Genomic DNA, 10,512 nt, shown 5'->3' on the forward strand with positions numbered 1-10,512 from the left:
TTTAGGCGCAAACTGAAAACCCATCTCTTCAGAGAAGCCTACCCTGCCCTCAGCTAATTGCCGATTTCCTCCACTCTTCCCACCGCTCCATCCCCCACAGGTCCTCCTGTACCACTCTGCCCTCCCTCCTAGATTGTAAGCTCCAAGGAGCAGGGCCCTCGAACCCCTCGTGTATTGTATTGTATTACTGTACTGTCTCCTGTACTGTCTCCCATTATAATGTACAGCGCTGAGCAAACTGTTGGCGCTATATAAATCCTGTTTAATAATAATAATTATTATATTATTATTATACAGTATTTATAAAGCGCCAATAGTTCACTCAGCGCTGTACATTACAAAGGGGGACAGAACATGTGACAGAACAATACCAATACAATGCAAAACATGAGGGAATTGAGGGCCCTGCTCTTTCGAGCTTAAAATCTAGGATCTAGATCTAGATCTACAATCTAATAATAGTGATTACTTAAAAATAAATAAACAGGACCTTAAAAACCAGTCCATTTTTGTGTAGGCCAAAAAGCCTTCTGGAAAGTGGCTTCCATGTTCTCACTCATCTACAGAAAATCTTCAAAAATACTTCAAATATTAGCAATATTTAATATAATTTCTTTACAGGATATAGCAAAGATCAATAGTGCTTTGGTCTCGGGGAACCCTTACTAAAACTGAGTCAACAGGGAAAATGCTCCTTAGATTGGTGGTCAGTAGAAAGAATGTCCACCTTGCAGTAGTGGTCAGAACACCACCCTTAAAGGTAGCTAAAAAGATCACTGGTGTCATGCTGCTGGTTTTGCCAAGTAGGGTTGTCCCTGGAACCATACAGACACCATCAGATGGGAGGTTAATCAACTGCAGCTCAAGGTACCCCTAGCAGCCTCTGAAAGAACCCTACGGTTCTGTGAAACCCTGGTTGAGAATGGCTGATGTATAGTATGGTGTTGATTATATACAGCAAAACATAAGGATGAGATACCTAAAATATCAATTTTTATTCTTGACTTCATCTAAAAACATACTTAAAAGTACACAAGATCTAATCTCCTACAAAGATGTAATAGTTGTAAATACTACCGTGGTGCCCAGGGGCGGACTGACAACTCATGGGGTCCCCGAGCAATAGGGGATCATGGGGCCCCTGTGTCCTTACCCACACTCAAACCACACCCAAAAAAAGCCTATGAAAGGTACCAGGGGCATCTCATGGGGCCCCCTACTGACCCTGGGCCCTCAGGCAGTGCCCGAGTGCCCAAATGGTCAGTCCACCCCTGGTGGTGCCAACAGATCTGTATGTTCTCATACACTTAGCCTTTGCCATTCATTAAATAGCCTATACATCATAGTGAATAAACAATAGTTACTTTTATGTGCTAATAATAGTGGACTGGCAGCTGTATTGGAACGCATTTTTCTGGACTCAAAGTCTTATGCTATATATACTGTAATCTGGTGGATTCATCTAAACTTTTTGGATGTGGTGCCATAATCTACCACCAGTCTAGGGACAAACTCCAATATTTAGTTTGCTTATTTTACAAATTATTATTATTATACAGGATTTAGTTTGTGCAGCGCTTTGCAAAAATAAAATATTTCTGCTCTATTTCAGGACCGGATGTAAGATCTTCACCAGGTGAATGAACACCGACATTTATAATCAAGGTGGTAGGAGGACCACAACACAGAGCACCAGGTAAGCGTGCTGTCAGTATTAAAGGGCCCGTCAATCAATTCACTCACTAGCTTCTTCTATCTCAGAGGTACTAGTAGTGAGATCTCTATTCCCAGCTTCACCCACCCTCCTGCTTTGACCATTACAATGGGCTAGTCACTCTCAGCTCTAGAGTAAAACAAAAAGTGAAGCTCTGTTGTGGGGCCTGCAACTGACAGGAGATGTTGCCATTGGAGACCCAAATACAGTCTTTCCCAACCTTTCTATTCCAGGGGAACCCTTGAAATAATTTTTAGGTCCTAGAGTACTTTTGGTAGACACGATTATACCTACAGCTCACAGTACATTTGTGTGATCAGTAAGTTGTCCAAAGTCTTGTATAAAAGAATAAAGAATGTGACATACTAAGTCCTCATGCACACTGGACCTTTTTACAGCGGCTGTTTTTGGCCTTTGATGTTTTTTTTCTACAGCCAGTAAACCCCCCAACATGGGATCCTATGTGTCCATGCACACATAGACTGTAATCAACATTTTTTAGCAGGGATATTTTTCGGCTGGAAAAAAAACCCAGGACTAGTGAGTTTCTGGAGGAGTTTTTTAGCTGGAAAAACACGGTAAAACTCACCAAACCGGCATTTTTGGACTTTTTTTAAAAAAACACTAAAAAACACAAACATGGGAAATCACTAAACGCTAATGCAAAAACACTAAAAAAAGCAGAAAAACATTTTTAACGTGACACAGCTAACGTTACCAGTGTTATCAAAATGCCCTGTGTGCATGGAGCCTTAGAGTATTTGACACCCATAGCAGGCCATTTTTAACCCCCACCTACTGTGCAGGACAAAAGTAGTTTCAGTAAAAATCTTGAAATATAAAGCAAATTTTCAGCCTCAAACCCCCGCCATTTTTTTTCTTCACCCATTCTTACTTAGTTGCGGGTCCTGCACAATTCACCCGCCCAGAAGATCCAGCATTGTTCTGCTGAGATCTGCTTCTCTTCTGTCCCCTGCTCAGTCCCACACTGCCATCTTCTTCAGTGCTGTCATTGGAAAGCTGCTGCCTCTTCCTGGGTCAGCCAACAGTTCTCCAATGATGATCCTTTCTCATTCCCATCCCATGGGATGTGTGATGTACATATCCCAGGAGGCACAGCGGGCAAAGTCCATATCATACACCTAGGCGAATGATGTGCATGGGGGGGGGGGGGGGGGTTATTAAATGGAGAGCTCGTTTTGCACAGTAGAGGGGTGGAGGGGCAACTTATGTTTGAGGGTGAAGATCGCCTCGGTGGTCAGTTTAAGTGGGCGGTCAATTCACCACTGATCAGTGCTTAAGGAACTTCTAGCAACTTCTGGAGGAACTCTAGGGACCCACAGGACCCTGGTTGAGAGGTTGAGGTTGAGGCTAGTGAATAATTTGGCCAAGTAGGATCTACATATGAGTAACGTGGACTAACCCTTTAAATATCAAAATAATGTTTTGTCCCAGAGAATAATCTGAAATGTACAATTTACAAAACAACCTTCTAACAGGGATACGTGTGTGGAAGAATGAAAGAAAATAGGAGCTGTGAGTGGCCAGTCTTTCCGTCCTAGCATGTCATAGCTGACAGTTGTAGGAGAGGGCACAAATGGAACATGACCTCCATTGGGTGGCATGATCCAAAATCTGGTGGTCACAAAAAAAATGATTCTAATTTTCTAGACTAGAGTCGTCTCATTTGCAAATTGTTAATTGGTATAAATTACAGATCTAAACAGCTTTGTTTAAAAGTTAAAGTTTTTCCTGCTACAATCACTGGTATGTGACAATGATTGTTCTTTCAGGTGAGTAGAGTGTAGACAGCAGCCGGCCGTATCATATGACACCCTAAAGCAGTTATCTTATACTTGGATCCACACATACAATGAAAAGAATGCCAACAGGAAATAGATATGATTTTTAGTGCCTGGCAACACACTGTCGCTGTGTTTATTTAACAAGTCAACAATCCTGAATTCATTGTGGATGATATATTAAAGTGATTGTAAACCCCGGACATGAAATATGAACAAAGTATATCCCTCTATAGTGTGTATTTGTCTCATTTAAGTGTCATTTCTGTCTGCTGCTTCGTTCCTCTACTATCAGAATGAATAATTTTTGACACGTTTTCCTGACACCAAAAGAAAAAAGGTGACGTGGGGGGGGGAGCTCCAACACATAGCCTGTGATTGTAAGCCTCAGCTCTTCCTGTGAGTTGTGTGGAGGGAGGGGGTTGTCCCTTCCCTCCAATCAGCTCTCGGAGCTCTCCTCACTGAGCTCTGAAGTGTGTAATTTCAGCTCTCTGCCCCCTATTTTCTGAAAGCTCAGACAAGCTTTATTCATTCTGGACTTTGAACGGATGTAGAGAAGAGAAGACTTGCAGACAGTCAGGTACAACTTATGTAGGAGGATTTGTTTTACCTCTGTGTATCACCTGAGGCCAGTCACCTCACTGGGTATATGTAAGGGATTACAACCACTTTAAAGGAGTAGTGAATGTTCTGTGATTACATGATCATGAAAAAAAAAACAGGATATTGCTTTGCACATGATTGGATGGGAGTGAATGCAACATCACTTTATTCACTTTACTGAATGAACCTTTGATACTCTTTTAGCCAGTTAACCCCATTGCTTAATACATTATCCAGTCTAGCTTTGCACTAAAGCAGATATATACAATGGCCTTGTTATGATACATGGGTACCCTACACCTGTCTGACATATATCTACTGTCCTGATTGTACGAGGTTTCCTATGATGTAGCTCCTTGCCTTAGTAAAGCCCAACTCTGGTCAAGGTTTTTAAGAGTAGATAACAGTCAGAACTTCTGCCAGGGTTTATTGTTGTCTTCTGCCAAGGTATATTGCTGTCTTCTGCCAGGGTTTCTTGCTGTCTTCTGCCAGGGTATATTGCTGTCTTCTGCCAGGGTATATTGCTGTCTTCTGCCAGGGTTTATTGCCGTCTTCTGCCAGGGTATATTGCTGTCTTCTGCCAGGGTTTATTGCCGTCTTCTGCCAGGGTTTATTGCCGTCTTCTGCCAGGGTTTATTGTTGTCTTCTGCCAGGGTTTATTGCTGTCTTCTGCCAGGGTTTATTGCTGTCTTCTGCCAGGGTATATTGCTGTCTTCTGCCAGGGTTTATTGCTGTCTTCTGCCAGGGTTTCTTGCTGTCTTCTGCCAGGGTTTATTGCTGTCTTCTGCCAGGGTTTATTGCTGTCTTCTGCCAGGGTATATTGCTGTCTTCTGCCAGGGTTTATTGCTGTCTTCTGCCAGGGTTTATTGCTGTCTTCTGCCAGGGTATATTGCTGTCTTCTGCCAGGGTTTATTGCTGTCTTCTGCCAGGGTATATTGCTGTCTTCTGCCAGGGTTTATTGCTGTCTTCTGCCAGGGTTTCTTGCTGTCTTCTGCCAGGGTTTATTGCTGTCTTCTGCCAGGGTTTATTGCTGTCTTCTGCCAGGGTTTATTGCTGTCTTCTGCCAGGGTATATTGCTGTCTTCTGCCAGGGTTTATTGCTGTCTTCTGCCAGGGTATATTGCTGTCTTCTGCCAGGGTTTATTGCTGTCTTCTGCCAGGGTTTCTTGCTGTCTTCTGCCAGGGTTTATTGCTGTCTTCTGCCAGGGTTTATTGCTGTCTTCTGCCAGGGTATATTGCTGTCTTCTGCCAGGGTTTATTTTTGTCTTCTGCCAGGGTTTCTTGCCGTCTTCTGCCAGGGTATATTGCCGTCTTCTGCCAGGGTTTATTGCCGTCTTCTGCCAGGGTATATTGCCGTCTTCTGCCAGGGTTTATTGCCGTCTTCTGCCAGGGTTTATTGCCGTCTTCTGCCAGGGTTTATTGTTGTCTTCTGCCAGGGTTTATTGTTGTCTTCTGCCAGGGTATATTGCTGTCTTCTGCCAGGGTTGATTGCCCCCTTCATTTCTTGTCCTGATAACATGCAAGTGTCACCAGGACAGGAAATAAGGTTGAATCTCCCCAAATGGGTCACTGACAGCAATAAACGTGGCCCTAACCCTTGCCCAAAGTCTAAACTAAAGCCAAGTTTGGGCTTCAGTTGGGCCGTAAAGCTAATCTATACTTTATTAAAAGTGTGTGTATATATATATATATATATATATATATATATATATATATATATATTGGTTAGAGACATCTTGTGTCTTATGTCATGCCATTGACAGTCACTGCCCTCTGCTCCTCCAGCGCTCACTGGAGTGCCATGTTAGGGAGGAGGCGGGTCTCCCCCTCTCCGCCACCACTAAAAGGCAGAGCCGGCTGTCAGGTGGATCCTGACTATATTGCTGGATCTTTGCAAAACCTGGGCTTCTGTGCTCCATCAGATGATCGCAGGCAGTAGCCCATTATCGGCTGACTCTGGGTCACATTAGTAAATGTGCTCCTGTGACCCAAAAGAGAAGTAACCAAAAAGGTTTGACCACACTTCTCTTTTAATGTTTTGAAGCCAGCCAGTGTATAATGTCTACATATACCTTAGATTGTACACCCCTTGAGGGTTAGGGACTGATGTGAATGTACAATATATATGTAAAGTGCTGTGTAAATTGACGGCGCTATATAAATACCTGAAATAAATAAAATACATATGTATATGTATCGGCCATATTTGTTCCTTACATGAGCATTTTGTACTTCCTGCCTGGTGACTGCTGTATTGTTATGTTTCCTCTTTCTGAGCTCAAAGCCATCAGGCTGCTCAGACATTATAAAAAAAAGAGAGACGTTTGAAACATTTAAAGCTGAACTGTAGGCAATTATACAGGATACAAATGAATGCAGCTCTTACTTCTCCAATACCTCCCTAAGGCCCCATTCACCCTGAGCCTGGGTTCACATATATGCGGTGCGGTATATTGCATGTGATTCGCACAGGAACCGCACCGCATTTCTGTGCCAATCACATGCGATTTGTGTGCGGTGCAATTGGAGCCATACATTTTGTATGGCTCTAATCGCACTACACCCGCACCAAAATCGTGCAGGACCCTTTTTTTGGTCCGCACTAGAATCGGATCGCATGGGTATTCACACCTATGCGATCCAATTCTGCACATTGCACCGCAGCGGTTCGCACGAACAGGGTGCGATTCTGATGCGGTGCGGAATTCGTGCTGCAAATTCTGCACTGCATCAGTGTGAACCCAGGCTGAATTTAGCGCAATGCTCCGAAACACTCAACATCCAAAATTTCATGTATTTCAATGGTAATTGTCCACATATGAGTGCTAAAAGCGGAGTTCCACCCAAAAGGGGAAGATCCGCTTTAAGGATCCCCCGCTTCCCATTAAGGATTGGCACCTTTGGGGAGCGGGGGGGGGGGAACGGGTACCCGAATTTGACAGGTACCCGCTCCTACGTCCGCTGCGATCGCCTAGGCAATTGGAAACGTGTTTTGCAGACTTCTTTCGGGGTGTAGTTAACCTAACATACACACCAGCAGCAGTTTGCATGAACGGCGTGCGATTCGGATGCGGTGTGGAATTTGCACAGAAAACGCTGTGAATTCCGCACCTCATCAGTGTGAACCAGGGCTTGTAATAATAATAAAAATGCCAACTCCCTCTCTCTTTATAACCAGACAATGGGGGAGATTTACTAAACCTGGAGAGTGGAAAATCTGGTGCAGCTGTGCATGGTAACCAATCAGCTTCCAGGTTTTATTGTCTACGCTTTAGGCTGGCCATACATTATACAATTTTCTTGAGAAGTTTGCTTTGAATTTACCAAAAACCATATAATAGGAGGTCAAACCTAAACAACACCTTCAGTTGTATCCAATTAGGCAGGCCCTTGCACTACATAGTTGAAGGTAAATCTAAAGGAAATTGGACAGAAAATTGTATAGTGTATGGCCAGCCTAACTGAACAAGCTGAAGTTAGAAGCTGATTGGCTACCATGCACAGCTACGCCAGATTCTGAGTGCTCCAGTTTTAGTAAATCTCCCCCAGTGATGCATTTAAAATATAATAAATCCCATACAATATGGAAATGTATGCACACATGTAAGATAGGCATAGATGGCTTGATTTACTATAGGAATTGAGACTGTGAATGCTCACTTAGCTTAGTAAATAGAGTGAAGTAGTGTTCACTTTGAATACCCAATCACGTTCAAGGAAAAATAAGAAAATTGTTTTCACGTATGCAATTGGATGATAAAAGTCATTGCATCTTCAGCTCATTCACTTTGCAACATGAACATAAACTTTCATCAGTGAACATTCTCTTTGCTAAGTGAACAGCTTCTTTAGTAAATCAGCCCCATAGCATACTGAAGGAGAAAGGCCAGCCGCCAAAATAGACAAGGAGGGCTTGCCTGCCTGTAAGGCCGGCCATCCATGGGTTGATTTCCGAACGATTGTTCGTTCGGAAATCGGAACTAAGAATAATTGTCCGATTTTTGCTCTGTTAGTGGGGCAAAGGCACCGGCCGATTTTCCTGGTTCCTCCCCATTTCGTTTATTGGGCATGTTGGAAAATTTGTGAAACACCACCGATTTTTTAAATCATTGGTGGTACCATTGGATTACAGAACGAACAACGCTTTCGATCACAAAATCGTTCAGAATATGACCTGCTCATTCACTAAGCAACATGAATGTAAACTTTCATCAGTGAACATTCTCTTTGCTAAGTAAACAGCGTCTTTAGCAAATCAGCCCCGTAGTATACTGAAAGCCAACCACCAAACTAGACAAAGAGGGTTTGCCTGCCTGTGAGGCCATCCATGGGTCGATTTCCGAATGATTTTTAGTTAGAAAATCAGACCTAGGAATAATCGACTGATTTTCGGTCTGTTAGTGGGGCAATGGCATTTTCATGGTTCCTCCCCATTTTGTTTATTGGGTATGTTGGAAAATTCGTGAAAAACCACCGATTTTCGAAATCATTGGTGGCACCATCAGATTACAGAACGAACAACGTTTTCGATCACAAAATCGTTCGGAATATGACCTGCTCATTCACTAAGCAACATGAACGTAAACTTTCATCAGTGAACATTCTGTTTGCTAAGTGAACAGCTTCTTTAGTAAATCAGCCCTGTTGTATACTGAAGGCCAGCCACCAATCTAGACAAGGAGGGCTTGCCTGTCTGTAAGGCCGGCCATCCCTGGGTCGATTTCCGAACGATCTTTCAGACCTAAGAATAATCGACCGTTTTGCACTCTGTTAGTGGGGCAATGGCACCGGCTGATTTTCCTGGTTCGTCCCCATTTTATTTTATCGGGCATGTTGGAAAATTCATGAAAAACGACCGATTTTCGAAATCATTGGTGGCACCATCAGATTACAGAACGAACAACGTTTTCGAAAATCGGAACTAAGAATAATCGACCGATTTTCGCTCTGCTAGTGGGGCAATGACACCGGCCGATTTTTGTGGTTCCTCCCCATTTCGTTGGAAAATTTGTGAAAAACTACCAATTTTCTAAATCATTGGTGGCACCATCGGATTACAGAACAAACAATATTTTAGATCGAAAAATCGTTCAGAATTCGACCCATGTATGGCCTGCTTAAGGTGCAGTGAATGAAATGCACACCCTTAACCCTCATGGATCCAGCTTGTTCTAAGTAAGCTGGCCAGTGATGAATGTCAAACGGGCAGCACAGTGGCTAAATGGTTAGCACTTCTGCCTGGCAGTACTCGGGTCGTTGGTTTGAATCCCAACCACAGCACCACCTGCCTGGAGTTTGCATGTTCTCCCTGTGCCTGCATGGATTTCCTCCGGGTACTCTGGTTTCCTCCCACACTCCAAAGACATGCTGGTAGGTTAATTGGCTCCTGTCTAAATTGGCCCTAGTATATGAATGTGAGTTAGGGACCTTAGATTGTATGCCCCTTGAGGGTTAGGGACTGATGTGAATGTACAATATATATGTAAAGTGCTGCATACATTGACGGCGCTATATAAGTACCTGAAATAAATAAATACAGAATATGTCCTGATAGGCCAGTCCCACGTCTAGCATTCATTATATTGGCAGTTTCATAAAGTAGCACTAACAGGGCTAAAGGAACTCAGAGTTCCGGTGACAGTAACACGGTACTTGTACTTTGGTTGGACCTTAGAAGAAGGACTAGACCCCTGAAAGCTTGTCCTGAAAATGTGACTGTTAGTGCAAATAAAAAAAAGTATCACAGACAGTACTGAACTGTGTTGCTGCAAGTGAACTGCTACGGCTACATGTGGTTACAGCAGCAAAGTTCAGCACAAAGTTTGTTGGGGTTTGGACGATCGGTTGTAGCGGGTGTGGACGATCGGTGGCAGTGCTCTTTCTTACCAGTTTACGTGGATTTCTTCTGCTAGGGAACTTGACTTTCACGCTTGCTTCTTCCTCTGTCACCAGGCAGCTCCCACTTTGGCCTCCTGTGTTCTCTTCTCTACCCCCCTCCCTCCCTGATCACATCACACTTTGCTCCTATAGTTCAACTCTTTTTTTTTTTTCTCGCTCTTCTTCTTCCTGAAAGTCTATAGCCACCCCTCCCACTGCCTTCTCCTCCTAACATGTGATGATCTCACCCCCACCTCCCCCTCACCATCAGCTTTCACATAGTGCTCCCTGATTGGTCCGCGGGATCACGGAATTTCCCGGCAAAGGCGAAGCTTACCAGAAGACGCTAGCTTATTGGTCTACGTTCTGTAGATCAGCCTTTTACGACCCGCGTTCCGTGGAACTCTAAGGTTCCTCCTGAGGTTGCTAGGGGTTCCTTGAGCTCTGAGCAATGGCAAATTGATCTCCTACCTACACTGACCACCAAGTGTCCTCACTGGACGTTTTTGGCTTTTGA

At 43.7% G+C, this 10,512-nt stretch overlaps 1 protein-coding gene across 1 annotated transcript in view; it reads right to left on the reverse strand.

The window, feature by feature from the left end:
- MAP3K14 (mitogen-activated protein kinase kinase kinase 14) overlaps positions 1–10,159 on the reverse strand; it is a 51,337-nt gene extending 41,178 nt beyond the window's left edge. Inside the window, exon 1 of the mRNA XM_089674586.1 lies at positions 10,005–10,159. The gene's annotated coding sequence lies outside the window, so the exon portion shown is untranslated. The remainder of the gene's footprint in view (positions 1–10,004) is intronic.
- Positions 10,160–10,512: the final 353 nt, after the last annotated feature.

Source organism: Staurois parvus, unplaced genomic scaffold (assembly GCF_062004578.1).
Source record: "Staurois parvus isolate SC_StPar_1 unplaced genomic scaffold, SC_StPar_1.0 ptg000151l, whole genome shotgun sequence".
Lineage (NCBI taxonomy): Eukaryota > Metazoa > Chordata > Amphibia > Anura > Ranidae > Staurois > Staurois parvus.